We start from the raw sequence: 17,854 nt of genomic DNA, 5'->3' as shown, positions 1-17,854 counted from the left end.
AGAACCAAGTATTTTCATTACTCCATCTTAACGTCCCAAAAGATTAAATCAGCCAATTAAACAAGCAACAAATATTATCAATGTAGTTCATGTTCATCCTTAAGGTTACATTTAAACAGGAAATTCAAGCTTAATTCTATCAAGCAAGAGTCAAAAACAAGTTGCAAAATAGAAAAAACTCAGGCTTGACTCTCTTTTGATCTATATAGCATCTTGCTGTAACTTCTGGTTTTAGCTTTAACTCTAACTTGCTGACAACAGCCATGATGGCCATGTCTACATTAGCATTTTCCATAACGCCTTCTGCATTACCATCTTTGCAGTTCTTTAGGAGCAATACCCAGGCTGTACCCACAATTAACAGTTGGGGATGCTGGGAATGAAAAAGAACAAGGATACTGTATCCTGCCAATTGAAGTTGCACACAGCTCTGCATTTCTTCATCCTGGCCCCAATGTACTGGGAGTCATGACTGGAGTTCTCTTTAGACGGCATAATGGCAGAGATTTAATTTGAACGCTCTTCAGCAGTATAGTAAGATTGCAAATAGTCCAATTCCTCCTTACTTCCCACCCTGGACAAGGAAAACACTTTCTATTCTCTTTAAGGGTCCTTCCTCAAGGTATCCAGTGCCCTCAATTTACAGTATATCCCTGTTTTAATGAGCTCCTGGCCACCACACCCCTCTTTGGGTTGCCTTAGTGTATGAGTGAACGCTGCAGTGAAAGCATGTTGTCTGCACTCAAATTAACTCTGAGTTAGCCTCGCTCAAGCAAGAATGGCCCTACTACAAAACACTCAAGATACACACAGTGGTGGTAGTAGTGGACAAATTTTGCTAACTTGAGCTGTACTCTAAACCCTCTGGGAGTCAGCCAACTTGAGTTAAAAGCACCACCATACTCACATTAAGGGTTTGTATGGGAGGATGAGACTCAAGTTAACTTTGCAGTGAAAGCTCTCAATGTGGAGATTAACGCTGGTTATGTTATACCGCTAATTTCCCTTCCCACTAACCACTCTTCCAAAAAATCCACACACTAAAAAAGCATTTCTCAGCAAGACCAAGCCATTTTGGAGATATGAGCCCCAAACCAGGGATATTCTAAACACCAGGGGGAAATATCAGCCCCCCTGAATTCAAGTTTTGCCATTGACTTCAATGGGACCAGGAGTTCAACCCATAACTAAAATTCTTCCTGTTTTTTCCTCCAGCTTTCCAGAAATGTTATGCCCTGGGATGAGATATGATACACAAAGTTTCAGAGGGAGTGGAGGAGTGGGGGTTGAAAAGCCATAAATAAGGATGAAGCTACTTCACATTACAAGCCTCATGAGACCACTGCTGCTGCACATCTTCCTGAATAAGAAACTGAAGAGAGGAGATTGCTTTTTTCCTCTTGGGAGAAAAACCTGAAGTTGTCCCCCCCGACATTTCCAATCACCCCCCAAAACCTCTGCAACATGGTCCCACTCCAGTAAGGAGGGCTCAACATAACTCCTGAAGCACATCAACACTACTGTACATATGCCGAAATTTGGTCTTTTGAGGAACTTTTAGGAGCCTAGAAAACTTGGAACCCAAACATTGACCTCACAGTTTCAGAGCCGTATAAATAATACTTTGATCCCCAAATGTCTCTTCTTATAACTGGGTTCACAAAACAATCAGATAAGTTCATGGAGGATAGGCCCCCAACTGGCTATTAGCCAAGATGGTCAAGGATGCAACCCTGTGCTCTGGGTGTCCCTAGCCTCTGACTGCCAGAAGCTGGGAGTGATGGGACAGATGGATCACTCGATAATTGCCCTGTTCTTTTCATTCTCTCTGAAGCAAGTGGCATTGGCCACTGCCAGAAGACAGTATATTGGGCTAGAGGGACCGATGATCTGACCCAGTACAGCCGTTCTTATGTTCTGCCACTAACTCAGACTGGGAAGAGCAGGAAAGGACAAAAAGTGGAACCACTCTTAAGATGAGTGACACCAAAACATTTTATCCAACTCCCACTGTGAAAATATTCCAACAAAAGCTTTCAGGTAACACACCCAGTTTACCAAAAAGTTGGCAGCCTGCCATTTAAAGCTTGTTCTGTGTGCCAAAAGTAATACCAAAAAGGAGAGGGAAGGGTAATAAAGAAAAGTCTTGTTACACAGCAAAAACCCAGTCATCCAAAATTCAACTGTTTAGATCTACCTTTCCAACCAACAGCCAGCTGACTTCCAGTTCTGACTCTCAATTACCAAATGTATGTGGTGCTGTTCAAGAAGTTTACATAATGGGAATTTTACTGTTTTACTTAAAAGGATGCTATATTAGAAATGCTGCTGCAATGAAACAGTAACTGGAGAACTGAACTAAGAGCAAACTAAGCATGCATGCAACTAATTTTTAGAAGTGAGTGAGGTTAATACTTTAGAAAAATACCAGTTTGACAGCAGTTAAGCCTGAAATCCTTTATTTATCTACCAAACAGAAACCGGAATGGCAGACACAGAACTGCCATCAAACTGACCCAACTGTCTCAATCTTGATCTAGAGAACCACCTACAAGGTTAAGAATGGCTCATCCTCCATGTCCACTACATCCTTGGCCTCTCTGTTGGGACTAAACAACAGATGTGTCAATTAGTAATAATTGTGATGTGAACATTTGTTCTCTACCAGCTGGTTGACTCAGATCATCCAGCCCATTTCACACAAACCAGAAAGAAAGTCAATATCTGATGGTTATCAGTAGCTAGTCAGATGTTAATATTTTACATAGTTGACAATTCATGAGAGAAGCAATTTGCCTCATGCCTCAAATTAGAATAGTTAAGTTTTACAAGTTAAAACAAAGAACTATTCTATTACAGAAAAACAACATAACAAAATCAGCATGTTTTTCTTATTCAGTGTCTCATGTCATATCCTACATTTTAGAACTAAGTTATGCAACAAGGCCCAGTGAATTATGCAACAGTCCCCCACTTCTCTCAGACCTGGCTCCCCAGTCCTGTCAGTATAGTATCCCTTGTCTATTTTGATATAAAATTTAATGTTCTGCAGCACTAAAAACTTGGAGGCAGCATGTCTTTGTATTGATAATACAGACACATACTATAGAAACTATTAGGGGGTAAACAGGTTTATCAAATGATTAAGGAAAAGTTGAGGCTTAATTCTTCTAGAGGATGAGGGGTTTTTTCATAATGTAGCTGAGGGGTATTTCCTCACTTTCTTAGGCAAAGATGAGGGAGATCATGTTTGGAGGGAGCAAACCTTGATAACTCTGTCTTAGTGTACATCAGCTGGATATTTCTCCTAAACTGATTAGCAGTGAAGAAATTAATGCTGACATTAAATAATTCAAGGTTAATCTATTTACATGAATTGGACAGTTCATCTTTCATAGCTACATCTTAAAGATGTCTGCAGATTCAGGAATGTAAGAACTGCCACTCTGGATCACAAATGGCATCTAGTTGACTATTCTGATTAAGAGTGGCAGAGACCAGATGTTTCAGAGCAAGATGCAAGAACCCTTGGAATAGACAATTATGAATAACCTTCTCAGAAGGGAAATTTGTTCCGATAGCAGTTAGTAATTATCTAATGCCTAAAGCAAGGGGGTTTATATACCATCTCATGCAACTGTTGACACTCATTATCTATTTATATAAAATCCATTTATGCAGCAAAATTTTAAAAGGACAGTTATAGAATCATAGGATATTAGAGTTGGAAGGGACCTCAGGAGGTCATCTGTTCCAATCCCCTGCTCAAAGCAGGACTAACCTCAGCTAAATCATCCCAGCCACAGCTTTGTCAAGCCGCAGCTTAAAAACCCCTAAAGATGGAGATTCCACTAACTCCCTAGGTAACGCATTCCAGTGCTTCACCATCCTCCTAGTGAAAAACTATCTCCCTCACTGCAACTTGAGATCATTGCTCCTTGTTCTGTCATCTACCACCATTGAGAACAGCCTAGCTCCATCCTCCCTGGAACCCTTTCAGGTAGTTAAAGGCTGCTATCAAATCTCCCCTCATTCTTCTCTTTTGTAGGCTAAACGAACCTAGTTCCCACAGCCTCTCCTCATAAGTCTTGTGCTCCAGCCCCCTAATCATCTTTGTTGCCCTCTGCTGGACTCTCTCCAACTTGTCCACATCCTTTTTGTAGTGGGGGGCCCAAAACTGGACACAATACTCCAAATGCGGCCTCACCAATGCCGAATAGAGGGGAATAATCACTTCCCTTGATCTGCTGGCAATGCTATTAGCCTTCTTGGCAACCAGGGCACACTGCTGACTCATATCCAGCTTCTTATCCACTGCAACCCCCAGGTCCTTTTCTGCAGAACTGCTGCCTTGCTCATTGGTCCCCAGTCTGTAGCTATGCATGGGATTCTTCCACCCTAAGTGGAGGACTCTGCACTCGTCCTTGTTGAACCTCATAAGATTTCTTCTGGCCCAATCCTCCAGTTTGTCTAGGTCACTCTGTATCCTATACCTACCTTCCAGGGTGTTCTACCACTCCCCCTAGCTTAGTGTCATCTGCAAACTTGATGAGGGTGCAATCTACCCCATCCTCCCAGATCATTAATGAAGATATTGAACAAAACCGGCCCCAGAATTGACCCCTGGGGCACTCCACTTGTGATCAGCTGCCAGCTAGACATGGAGCCATTGATCACTACCCGTTGAGCCCGATGATCTAGCCAGCTCTCTATCCATTTTACAGTCCATTCATCCAACCCATACTTCTTTATCTTGCTGATAAGAATTACTGTGGGAGACTGTATCAAGAGCTTTGCTAAAGTCAAGATATATCACATCCACCGCTTTCCCCACATCCACAGAGCCAGTCACCTCTTCATAGAAGGCAATCAGGTTGGTCAGGCATGACTTGCCCTTGGTGAATCCATGTTGACTGTTCCTGATCACCTTTCTCTCTTCCAAGTGCCTTAAAATGGATTCCTTGAGGACCTGTTCCATGATTTTTCCAGGGATTGAGGTGAGTCTGTAGTTCCCTGGATCATCTCTCTTCTCTTTTTTGAAGATGGGCACTATATTTGCCTTTTTCCAATCATCAGAGACCTCCCCCAATTGCCACGAGCTTTCAAAGATAATAGCCAATGGCTATATATAGGTTCTTTCCTTATCCTTCTACATATAAGCTTTCAGGATTCCCTGCCTCTGTGTGTGTGGGTGGAGGTGGGAGAGAGAAGGGAGAAGGAGGAAAGAGGCAAAGATGAGTTTTGAGCCCCAAGATCCATCCCTGCAATTTTATCTACTTTGGCCCTCTCAAGTCTCTGAATTCTGACTGTCCTCCTAACTGAGAACTATACAGCGCTCCTGCTGCAGATAATCACCATCACACCTAAAATCAGCTCCAGGCTGGAGATCAGGACTACAGAGCAGGGATGTCAAACAGTGCCTAAGATCCAGAACATGACCTGCATAAGTTAGATTCCTCCGAATCTGTTTTTAACATTAAAGCTCAACAACACCACTTCAATATCCATACCCTTTAATCACTGAATGTTAGTGAATAGAATGAGAATGTGGGATGGGCCCTACAACTTTCATTGAGGTGGTTTTATTTTGTCAAAAACACAAGGCAGTTTTTCCAGCAGGGAGTTGATTGCAGTGTATACACCACCTCTGTTTTGGCGACCAAAGCTGACTTTGGTCAACAAAACTCTCTAATGAATACCAGACCTGACTACATTTCCAAGACCTGAAGAAGAGCCCTATGTAAGCTTGAAATCTTCTCTGTCACCAACAGATGTTGGTCCAACAAAAGACATTACCTCACCCATATTGCCCCCCATTTTCTACTGTCATATCATTAGGAATATTATTTTACATCTACTCAGCACTTTAAGTTAGCACAGGTTCCAAATACTTTTTTCAGAGGAATACTTTAGTAGTCCAATATCCTGAAACTACTATTTTTCCCCTTGCTCCCACTTGTAGATCTTGATACCCATCATCATCCCATTTCCGCTTTTACAGTAAAAGGTATATATGTCTAGTAATATATACAATCTATTTAAGAGGAAATATACAGTTTTCACTGAAATATGCCTGTAGTAACTGATAATGTACCTCAAAGTAGCACCCTGGAACCACCATATTCACTATTGTCATAGGATTATGATCTATTTTGTATAAAGTATTCCTTGTGAGGTATCATTTAAAAAGTCTTGATCTGTTGAATCTTAATATTCTATTGGATTGTATATACTATCTATTGTATGTGAAGCATTGCTATATGTGTTACTGAAATATGTGAGGCTGGGAGACACAGCAGGCCTTTCAGTAGGGACAAAGGAGCAACAATCACTGGCCACACAGGTGCTGATGGCCCATCAAAAATGCACTATCCCAGAGACTTCTCAGAGAGGGTACTTTTGTAATGAGGACTGTCTGACTCCAGTCTCAGCAAGGATCTTTTTAGCAGCTGGAAGAAAGTATAAAAGAGGGACAGTGACATCAGTTGGCCTCTCTCCTTCCCCATCTCAACACTTGGAAGATCATCTGGGTCTGAAATACAAATACTTTGAACTGGGGAATTGGTCCCAGCCAGGGTATAACGTCTGTTAGGGTGAGAGACTTTGCTTAGTCTGTAGAAATTTTGCTTAGTCTGTAGAATTTATACTGCATTTCTATTTGTTGGTAACCAACTTTGATTTCTATTCCTGCTACTTATAATCACTTAAAAATCTATCTATCTTTCTGTAGTTGATAAATCTGTTTTATATTTTACCTAAAACAGTGTGGTTTTGGTTGAAGTGCTTGGGGAATCTCAGCTCAGGTTAACAAAGGCTGTTACATGTCCATTTCCCTTTTGTCAGAGTGCCAAACCAGTTAATAAGCTTGAACTGTCTAAGGGAGTCTTGAGCAATGTAAAACGGTATATTTCTGGGGTGCAAGGCTGGGGACTGGGGTAACTGGCTGGCACCTCACTGTAGGATCCATAAATGGCTCAGAGCATTCCTGCAATTTAGCTGAGTGTGGGGTTCCACATGCTGATGGTTGAGTGATCACAGAACCTGGATGGGTGTGGCTGCTTGTCACTGGCATAGCAATGTGAGAGACAGCACAGAGGGCACAGCAGTACCACAGTTCCAGGTCGCATCCCGAGGATCTCATTATAGTAACATACTCTGAGAAGGGAAGAGGGAGTTTTATAGTTGTCCAGGAAAGCGCTAACATACTCTGTCACCAAAATCCAGTATAAATTCCTTTCTGTGAAATCTGTATTGGGGGAAAGCAATGAAGCCAAAGAATATGAAACTAGACAACCACAAAGATTCACAGCACATCACAAAAAGAACCATGAGACAAATCAAGAAGTCAAGAAAAGTAATTAGCTGCATTAAAACTAATGATGGTAAAGCATGCCACAAAACCAACAGTATTCCAGATGGATGGAAGACGTGAAGGAATTTTTTGACAATCCTGATAAATTGGAGATACAGACATTGCAAGACCAGAAGAACAAGCATTGAGCATTACAATGTGAAAGCTAGAAAAACGGCTGAAAAGTATAAAGTGAGGAAAAGCAACTTAAGAGGATGGTGTTCTGTTTGAAACGCTACCATCCCTAAATAAAGAGGCAAAAACTTTTCTGCTGAAACTTTTCAGATATGCACACAAGGAGAAATTCCAGAGGATTTCAAGAGGTCAGTCTTAATTCCACTACCAAAGTTTAATAATGTTAGTGAACGTAAACAACATTGAACTTTAAGCCTGATAACTAAGCCCCACACAAAGTTTTGTTGAAAGTTGTCAGCATGGATACATCAACATCTTGAGACAAGAGTTAGCAGAAGTCAGTTTGATTTCCACTCAGGAGTAGGCACAAGGGAAGCAATCTTTGCCCTGAGGATATTCTGCAATCATGCAACAGAGATGCAAAGGAAATTTATACATGCATTGTGGATTTTGAGAAGGCATTTGAGAAAATCCAACACAAGAAGATTCTCCAGAAATATGTATGTAATATTGATTTCCAAAATCTACAATTAATAAAAAGCCTATATTAGGGACCAAAAGCAGCAAGCCAAAAACAAACTCTGAACCGAGTATTGCAACATCAAGAAAAGTGTGCATCCCATTTCTGGCCTGGTCTACACTGCCGCAGGAAACTACATAATGTTGCTTGCATCTCTCCCACTGACTTACTTACAACTTACATTGTACCGTGGCATCTCCTCTGCATTGCGTTGATGGGAGATGCCCTCTGGTCAACACAGCCTTACTGCTTTTAGGGGATGGATTAATGGCGTTGACCAGAGAGCATTTCCAGGATCGATTGAGCCGGTCTCCACAGCCCACTCAAATCGATCCCGCTGCATCGATCTGTGCAAATATATTCAACTACTTCCAAAGTTTTGAAAGTTCAAATTGCACATCTGCACTAGATTGCTGAAGTGCTTCTTCATGAATGTGAGAGCTGGACTCTTAAGAAGCACAAAGACAACCCAGTTTTGGTGTTATAAAGGAACGTTAAACATTAGCTGGATAACCAGAACTATAAACAATGAAGTGATGAGAAGGCTGAATTTAAAAAAAAGAGCACAGTTTCCTACTCACCACTGGCAAGTAGATTTTTCAAGGTCTGGAAGAGAGTCCTGAAAATTAAAGCCAGTGCTCAGATGCACATTTTGTACATTTTACAAAAATGTACATGCATGGGATGTCTTTTACACTCAATTTTAATGTTCTCAAGTTTCATAAAATTTCTCTGAACAAGTTAGAAGTTTTAATCTGAACAGTTCTGTTTAAAATATTATCTTTTGAGATGGTTAGTGATTCCATCAGTAGCCAGGAAGCATAGATAGATAATTTACACAACCCTCTTCAACAGCCCACATCTGGTAAACAGCGTATAACGAATGTAGTCTTTTTGCTTTTGAACTAGCATCAGTAATGTTGGCTCAGTATGGGAAGTTTGCTAATTAAGACCCCAGTCCTGCAAACTCTTGTGCAAGTGATCAACTTTACACAGGCAAGCGCTTCCATTCTTGTGACAAATGGACCTGACCCAAACCCAATTAAAAGTAAATGGAAAGAATTTCACTGCAAGTTGGACGGCATCCCAAATGCATATTTGCAGAACAGAAGCCTAAATGTTGATATAACATATGGCTAAGGAAAGGGAATTCATAGTCAAGACACTTGTTTTAAATCCTAAAATAAGTTTACTTTTTGCAGCATTTTGCAGAATCACAGCAACGCTAATGGCCATAACATTCTGAACCGTAGAATAAAAATGCAACATCTAGATTGAATTTATCTTTACAAATCTGCCAGGCCCGTTTTGTAGGCATTTATTAATCAGATTTGATACATGTACCAATTTATGTTATGTAACTAATCACAATATTAATGCAATACAAGTATGTTTCAATAGAAGGCCTAGCATAAAACTTGCTCTTAAGTAAAAACCAAATTAAAGTTCTCCCTCACATACTTCAGTTCAAAAACTGGCTAAATGCATTAACGGCCTTCAGTGACTCCAAGTTATTGAAAAACAGAAGTCTGTCCCAAATGAACAAAATAAAAGATAATACTGCTTTGACAGTATGCTTGAAGCAACAACAGTGTCTTTAATCTCTCTACAGTACCATGCATGTAGAGGATCGGTTATACTAATGTTTATTACAGCAAATCTTTTCATTCTACTTTTATGCATAAAACTCTGGAATCTAGAATACAAGGAAGATACTTATTTATTTTGGCACTTCTAAACGATACACACCTACATTCAACTAAGCTTCCTGTATGTTAAAAATAAAACACTCTATCATCTTTAATGTTTACCTCCAAAAGAACACATTTCCCATACACACCTGAACTGACCTCTTATCCATAGTAATTAATAGTAAATGAATACTTTAAATAATACAGTTATTTATATTGGTCAATGCAGTGTAGAGAATCTTCACTTTCTCTCAACATTATGAATTGCCTAGATCTTCAGACTTACACTTCTGATTTTCTCTACTGGGCTCGCACTCTTTGGTGCCATGCTGTGGAAAATGTGGGATTGCCAGGGAAGCCTAACTCAATTTTGTGACAAATGAAGGTTGCTCATCAGTAAGCTCTCTGCTACATTACAAGTTCAAGAGTGTTTCTGTAATCATCTCATGACCCACCTGACTTCATTCAACATAGCTGTGTTACGAAGCTGCTGTGTAGTCAAAATTCAACCATGTCTGTTGTAAGCAGATCAGAGTCATGAACTGGTTACATAAAAAGAGTTGTAGCCTGGAAGGGCTCATCCTGGTAAACAGTCGTACTTTGTTGAAGAACTAATTCAGCCTTTTAGGCAGTTCCACAATTCACATAATGAGAACACTAAGAAATACAAGTTGAGAGGCCATGTCTAACCAGTGATTTGGGCATATTTCAGTGCACACGCAGAATTTTTTTTCAAGTGTGCAAAAGTCTCCGGCCATTCACATACCTATTCAGGGTGCAGAACTATATGATAATCAGAGGATACCACTACCTTACCTGTCCCATGATTCCACACATTCCCACAGATCTAAACTGAGCCCAAGTGCGGTAGCAAGAATGCTCTAACAGACACAATTTTAACTTTCAATTCTGACCTGGTGGAATCAGTCTCTTTAGACCAGCCAATAGTAACAGAACGCTGAACCAGTATAATAAAAATTTCTACTTTCAAAAACAGCCATAGTACAATAGTTCTACAATATTGTTAGATGGCCAACATGGCCAGTCTAATCATCTGCTTAACAGGGTTGGAATAGAGTTGAAGAATTGTTGCAGAACACTTTCAAAGCAGTATTATGTGATTACCAGGTCATTCCTTTTGCAATCATATTTACTCTCTTTGTATAGATTAGCCTTATAGTGTGGACAGGACTTTGTGGCTGTCTACTCCAGGGATGGGTTTAAAAAAACCAAAAACCTCCTACCAGTGCTAAAACTAATTCACCGGTAAGAGACATAATATAAAGAGGTTCTTATGGCCAATCCCATTTTATCACTATTTTAGTTAAGCCAGCTGAAAGCAGGTCACTTGAAATAGTGGTAAACACACAGGTCTAACTACAAAAGCCATCACACCAGGGCTCCCACCAATTCAACTGAACCAGGTAGAAAACTCCACCAGAGTAGGCAAGGAGGCAAGAGATTGTATAGTGAAGTCATGACTGAGCTGACTGCTAGTGGTATCATATCACATATTATGATATTGCACTTTTTGGACCTCTAAACAGAGACTATTAAAATATCTCATCTTTAGTGAGATGGCCAATGTCTAAGTGCTGCAACCACAAAACCCCATAATCCCTAGTTATGAGAACATTCAGCAACATTTTAAAGATGTAATGTAAATGCTGTACTGCTCTATCTTGATAAAAGAGCTCAAAATCATCAATGTAAAGCAAAGACCCTATCGAGTTACTGCAGGGACTTCCAGTCCTTCACATACACAGCTGCTACAAATATTCACAACCGTTGAAAAGGTAGCTCTAACAATGATGCTGCCAATCCCTCTTGACTGTGCCTCCAAAATAAGGAAGGGGCTTAAACAGTGGTAGTTATTACCTCTCTCCTGGAAAAATAGCTCAATCATCACAGTGCTTCTGGTCTAGAGTAGGAGTCTTAAGATCACTTCCATATGGATTTCCAGCACAGGTGTACAATGAAAGGCAGTCTGTGGGAGTTTACAATTGACAGCTAATGATAGCTAGGTCAGGGATAAATAAAAATTAAGAACGTCAATAATTTTGAACCTTCACAATAGGCAGACAGCTAGCCCTTCTAATCATATTTCTTACTATCATCTTCATCTTCCAGCCTACCACTTATTATTCACTTGCTGTATCTTATTTCAAATTATTTTGAAGGTTTTTAGAGCAGGACTATCTTCCTGTGTGTTTGTACAGCATCTAATACAGTGCAGCTGTGACCCTAATTGGGGCTTGTGGGTGCTACTGCTATACATAATACAACCATACTCACACAGCTGAGTCTGTCCTGCTCACTCCCTATGCAGACACAATGGGTGGCAAGGAAAAATTTGTCAAGTTTTGTTTCCCGTATTACAACATTAGGAAGGCTAGAGGTAAGTTTTAACTTTCCTTTTTCACGCAATTAGTTGTATAAGAGGTTGCACAGTCTTCTTCTGTTCTAGGAATTTGCTTTCTGAAAAGTTCCAAGACATGGAATGCAGCATAATTGTCTTGCATTTCATCCTCTCATCTGCTTAACATATGCAAATAACTAATTACATTTAATGAAATTATGCATGTGTATTAGGAAAGATGATGAAAAGGAGACGAGATCTACACTTCCCACTTCCACAGAATGCTCCATCACCAGTGGCAATGGGATTCATGCTCTTGAGCATCCTCGGTATCTTGACACTACAATAGTTGTTTGTCAGAATATTTCTACAGGTTTATATTGCACTCTCATTACATTTACTTTGTTTTTTGGAAAAAGATTAGTGGAAAGGGGATTTCTCTCATTTTTAGTAAACTTGTCACTAGAGAACAACCTGAAGCAACATTTTGACAAACAATGACTTGAATATTGACTAACTTTAGTTGTAAGACACTGCTAAGATCTCAAAGTTATTTGAACGGGTACAATCAAGTGACTCAATTGAAGTGAAGAGGCAACATGTCAATGTTCCAATAAACTTTTTCTATGTCTTGCCCACTAAAGTTACCATAAATGGAGGAAAAATGAAAATCCCAGTATTTGAAGTCCACAAATTTCACTGGTTGAATTCCATGTTTACACAATATGCAGAAATCCTGGCACATTCTACTGAATTAGATGCTAAATAATGAGCTCTACAGATTTAAAGAAAAGTTCACACAAACAACTACTTCTATAAATGAAGTATTTCACTTCAAGAAAGGTTTTTAAAATTCACAGATGTGGGTGTATCTTTACTATCAACAGAATGTATGCTATGATGTACCACAAATGTTCAAGGCATTAGGTCTGGGGCAGCTGTATTAGAAACTTAATTAGCTTTTTAAAGTTATGTAAAAGTTTGTAAAGCCAAAACACACACACTACAGAGAAATTAATTATTTACTTTAACACTATGGACATTAAAGATGTATTGAGGCCATGCAGGAGAAAAAATAGTATTAACACTAACAAAAAAAAGCATTACTGTGCAAAACTGCACTGCAGCCCTTATTTTGCAAGGCCCAAAGTAAGCAATTCATATTCATTCAAGCAGTCCCATTTACTTCAATAGGACTGCTCATGTGAATAAGAATTTGCAGGACTTGACTTGTTAGTACAGCTATCATCATGACTTATAAAAACATTACAACGTTCTTCAGTATGATAAATATATTCTTTCACACTTGTCTACAGATCTCCTTCTCCTTCCCCTATGGTTGTGAAAACAAGTACTTGTCTAAATTACTTGGAGTACAAGTAATATCACAACAAACATAAAATTTTAAATTTTTTAAGCTTAGGTGATTCCATTTCAAAAGTAAATTATATACAATAACCTTTATTCTCTTTTCAAACAAAATAAACTCTGAAAACTTAATCAGACTTAAATTATTTAATTTACCTGTGCATGCAGTAGACAACAGTGCCCTATCTGGATATTGCGACAGCTACTACAAATCATATGAAGTAATTGCAAAAATATAAGCTTAAGCATTAAAACTATTCTGAAATCAAATGAAGACGAACAGCATGTTGCCATGGAATGTAGTTATTTACAGTACTGCTCTTTTTCTTGCAATGGGAAAGCAGAACTTCATTCTGAGCAGCCCAAACCCCACAAGCCCAAGTGGGCTGTTACAGAGCAGCCGTGGGTTTTTCTTCACAATGTAGACATACCCTAAATCTACTTATAAGGGCTTAGCTCCACCTTTTCTGGCCGACAGAAATAATCATCCAGCCCCAAGGTGCAGCATGACTAACTGGAGTTTCATCCCTTACTTGCAGGTGATGGGGGCTAAACCCATCACACTCCTGTAAGAGCCATAGGTTATATTTTCCACATAGAAAAAAAAAGAATTTAGGGTTGATGGGATTACAGTGATTCATATTCAGCACACCATAGACTGCTGGATTCCATCTACATGCCAGTTAGAGCCAGTAATTTTAATGCTCAAAACACAATTTATGCTCCTGGAAATATATAATTTTAATGAGTCGAGCCAGAGTACAGGAAGCCATTGAAGTGAGCAGTCATAATGGAAATAAGATAGTTAGCGCTGGATTTAAACTATGTCACTTCCTCATATTGCAGTGCCCAAGCACTACAGATCATCTGCAGCAACACTACATACTAATGAGACCCCTGCAAAACAATGTTCAAAGAAACCCCCATCTCAGAAATCCATCACTAACAATAACCCAATTAAACTGCATGAATCTTAAAGGAGACTGAAATTGAGCAAGTATTTGAGTTTCTTATTTGGAAAGAGGGAGGAACTAGCAAAAAATTAGCCTGTCAGTTTAATTTTTTGTCTCACTTCCCCAGTTGTGTTAATTCATCTTGTTTTAATTTAAAACATTAAATGGACTACAAACTCAAGTGTCTAATACTTCCAAACAAATTGAATGGATGAATATGAAGTCTTAGGATGCTTCTGGACCATTATGGTCAATTTGGTCAATGTATTAAAGGAATCCTTAATCCATAGTTCCAGGTACATGCAGTAGCTTTGCTTACTAAAAATACTTACGAAGTCAAGGATTAAAATCAGTAGTTGGATAACAGCCACATTTCTGAATAAAATGGGACATTTTAGACTAAAGAAGTGGCCAAGTAGTACTTACTAAGAGTGTAATTCATTGTTCCCTAATATGGAAAAACATCACTAAGAATTTACAAAAGCAAAAGAGAAAAAAGCAATTGAAGGTAATATTCTATTTTTCTTTTGCCTATTTTAAATGTATAATGGTTAAGTCTTTTTTCTTGAATTATTTCAGAATAACAATTTTATCACATTTAAAATGAGACTGGTTTAACAGATCAAATATATATGCCAATATATAAATTACAGAAATGCTAACAAACAGTCATGTTGACAGACGAAGATTCAGGCAGTTTTACAATTTTTTTTAGTAATAGTATCAAACTCTTTCACACCTCTTTAGGTTCATGCAAGGCAGCTACTTACTTCTAATCAAATCTATGAACAAATGGTTAAATTTAAACAGACAAGGTGAGTGAGAATGTCTTTTATTGGACTAACTTCTACTGGTGACAGAAAAAGCTTTCAAGCTACACAGAGCTCTTCTTCCAATCTGGGAAAGGTACTCAGAGCATCACAACTAAATACAAAGTGGAAAAGATTGTTTAGAATAAAGTAGTTAACCCATATTCTCAGGCCAGGGCTACACTACAGACCTATATCGGTATAACTAGGTTGCTCAGATGTGTGAAAAATCCACACTCCTGAGCAAAGTAGTTTTAACGACCTAATCCCCCATGTAGAGGCTGCTACGTTAACAGGAGAGTTTCTCCTGCCAACATAGCTATCATTTCTCGGGGAGATTAGCAGAAGAGCTAATGCACTGCAGCTGTGCCCTGTAGCAGTCTACCTGAAGAAAAGCCCTACAATGTTTCCCAAACCTAAAAAAGACCTCTCTGCAGCTCGTCTCTTTCACCAACAGAAGTTGGTCCAGTAAAATATATTATCTCATCCACCTAGTCTCTCTAAAATCCTAGGACTAACATAGCTACAACACTGAAAATTTTGAACAGGTCACAAGTATGTAAATTCCCTCAAAATAAGTAAAAAATATTTAATCATTTATCTTCTATTTTCTTTGTTTATTCAAATGTCTTCATGAAATCCCACAAGAGAGAAGAGTAACAATAACTAGCATACCAATTAAGGACTGTATTTAACAGAAACTTCATACTAGGTTGAGAAGCCAACATCTATCTGTTCCTTTTATGAAACTTCAATATATTAACAGTAAAGGCATTCATGAAGAATGTGACCATAACTGAATGCCAGTATAAATCCTATATGTTGTTGCATTTGTCTAGAAGTCCTTGTATTTATAATACTTAGGCTCAGATGCTGCAACATGACACAGGCAGACCCCCACACTCACTTGGAGACCCACTGAATTCAAGGGCACTCCACATTTGCAAAGGGGTCCATCACCATGGATCATGCTGCAGGACTGAGGCTTTGTATATCAATATATATATATATGCAGATCCCAAGAAATCCCTCTTCTGGCAGCTGGCATTTGTTGAGCAATAGAACATATATTTGCTTCTAGGGATATGTTACAACATTCATCAGGACTTTTACACACTATGCTCAAATCAATTTCTCTTTTTAAAGAGTTAGCAGGATAGTTTAAAAGCACCTTAATCCCTACATGATTGCCACAACCCTGAAAAAAACAAGGTCACACAAATTTAACGATGTTTTCAAGGAAAAAATTATGGCCTGCGAAATACTGCACACAAACCCCCACACAAATCCCAAAACATTTGTTTCCACGCACGTAGCCAAGATTTTGGGTATTTAGGATGGTTTCTAGTGAAGGGAAACAACAAAACCAGGCAGATAAAGCCTCTGGACCCCCACCCTGCTCCCAGTGAGAGGTTTATCCGTGGCTGTCACAACCACGGGGTCCCTTCAAAGTGACAATAAGCACAGGGCTGCTCGCTCCTCTCGAGTCAGCCTCCACTCCCTTAACTGACGCTGGCTGTTTACAGGGACTCGCCTCCCCCCTGACGCCCAAGAGTCACATCGCCGCTGCGCTGAACCTCGGGGCCGGATCCCGGCCAGGGCAGGGGCTCCCGGAGGGGCATCTGACTCCGATACGCCCCCTCCCGGTTACTGACGGCGCGACGGCCGGCTACGGGGAGGCAGGGCTGGAGTCCCGCCCACGGGCACCGGCCGCAGCAGCAGGGCTGAGAGGGAATCACCGCCACCCCGGCCGGGGTCAGGGCACTCGGCACCTACAACTCCCAGCGCGGCCGCGCCCGAGGCCCCGCTGCCGCCCCGCACCGGGCTGGGCCGGCTCCGGGAGATGGTGAGGGGGGAAGGGGACCCGCCGATCTCCCCCGGGAGCAAACCGCCGCGGACGCAGCTCGTCGGCCGAGACCCCGCAGCCCGAGGTCGCGCCCTGCCCTACCCCCCAGGGGCAGCTCCCTCTCCGGCCCGGCGGCGGCGGCACGGGCTCCCAACATGGCCGCGGAGCAGCAGCCGGAGCCCGGGCAGGGGGAGCCCGCCGGGAAAGTTTGCTCCTCGCCGCCCGGCTGGCTCCTGCCACCGCTGGAGCCCGGAGGACGCGAGACCCGCCGCCCTGAGCCGAGCCGAGCCGAGCCACTTACCCAGGGAGAGCCCGGCCGGTGCGCGCCGCTCTCTCCGCTCGGGCCCCTGCCGCGCTCGCTCCGGCTCCTGCCACCCGCCGCCCCGTCCCGCGCTCACATCACGTTATCGCCAACCGTCCCGCACTTCCAGCGCAGCAGCAGCAGCAGCAGCTGCGGGAGGACGTGCTCCGCGGGACCCCGCCCTGCCCCAACCCTTGGGATCTAGGGGGAGGGGCCGGCGCCATGTTGGGAGAGGCAGGGAAGGATTTGCTCGCGGGGTGGGGCGAGGGAAGCTCAGGCAGGATCAGGCGCTTCGTACCGGGCTCTGCACTAGGGAGAGCGAGGTCACTCCCCTCCCCTCCCCGCCACAGACCGGCCTCACTGGAGAGAGCGGTTCTCTTCCCCCCCTCCCCCCCCGACCTGCCTGCCCCCTCCCTCACTGGAGAGAGTGTCGTCCCGACTCCCCCCAGACCTCTCACTCACTGGGAAGTCCCCCCTACAGCTCTGCCTCCCCCACTCATTGGAGAGGCTTCCCCCCTGCG

At 41.4% G+C, this 17,854-nt stretch overlaps 1 protein-coding gene across 2 annotated transcripts in view; it reads right to left on the bottom strand.

Annotated features, from left to right (window-relative positions):
- The window catches only part of PLEKHF2 (pleckstrin homology and FYVE domain containing 2), a 28,168-nt gene extending 10,695 nt beyond the window's left edge, over positions 1-17,473 (bottom strand). Inside the window, exon 1 of one of the 2 annotated variants that reach the window (XM_067536824.1) lies at positions 17,334-17,473. The gene's annotated coding sequence lies outside the window, so the exon portion shown is untranslated. Of the gene's footprint in view, positions 1-11,575; positions 11,722-17,333 lie in introns of those variants that run through there. The other variant, XM_067536833.1, reaches the window with a different exon arrangement.
- Between the last annotated feature and the right edge of the window lie 381 nt (positions 17,474-17,854).

The sequence above is a fragment of the Emydura macquarii genome, unplaced genomic scaffold (genome assembly GCF_026122565.2).
Source record: "Emydura macquarii macquarii isolate MOO-44397 ecotype Brisbane River unplaced genomic scaffold, CSIRO-AGI_Emac_v2 contig_383, whole genome shotgun sequence".
Lineage (NCBI taxonomy): Eukaryota > Metazoa > Chordata > Testudines > Chelidae > Emydura > Emydura macquarii.
Note: the sequence above shows the minus strand (reverse complement) of the source record. Positions and strands in the feature narration are given on the sequence as shown.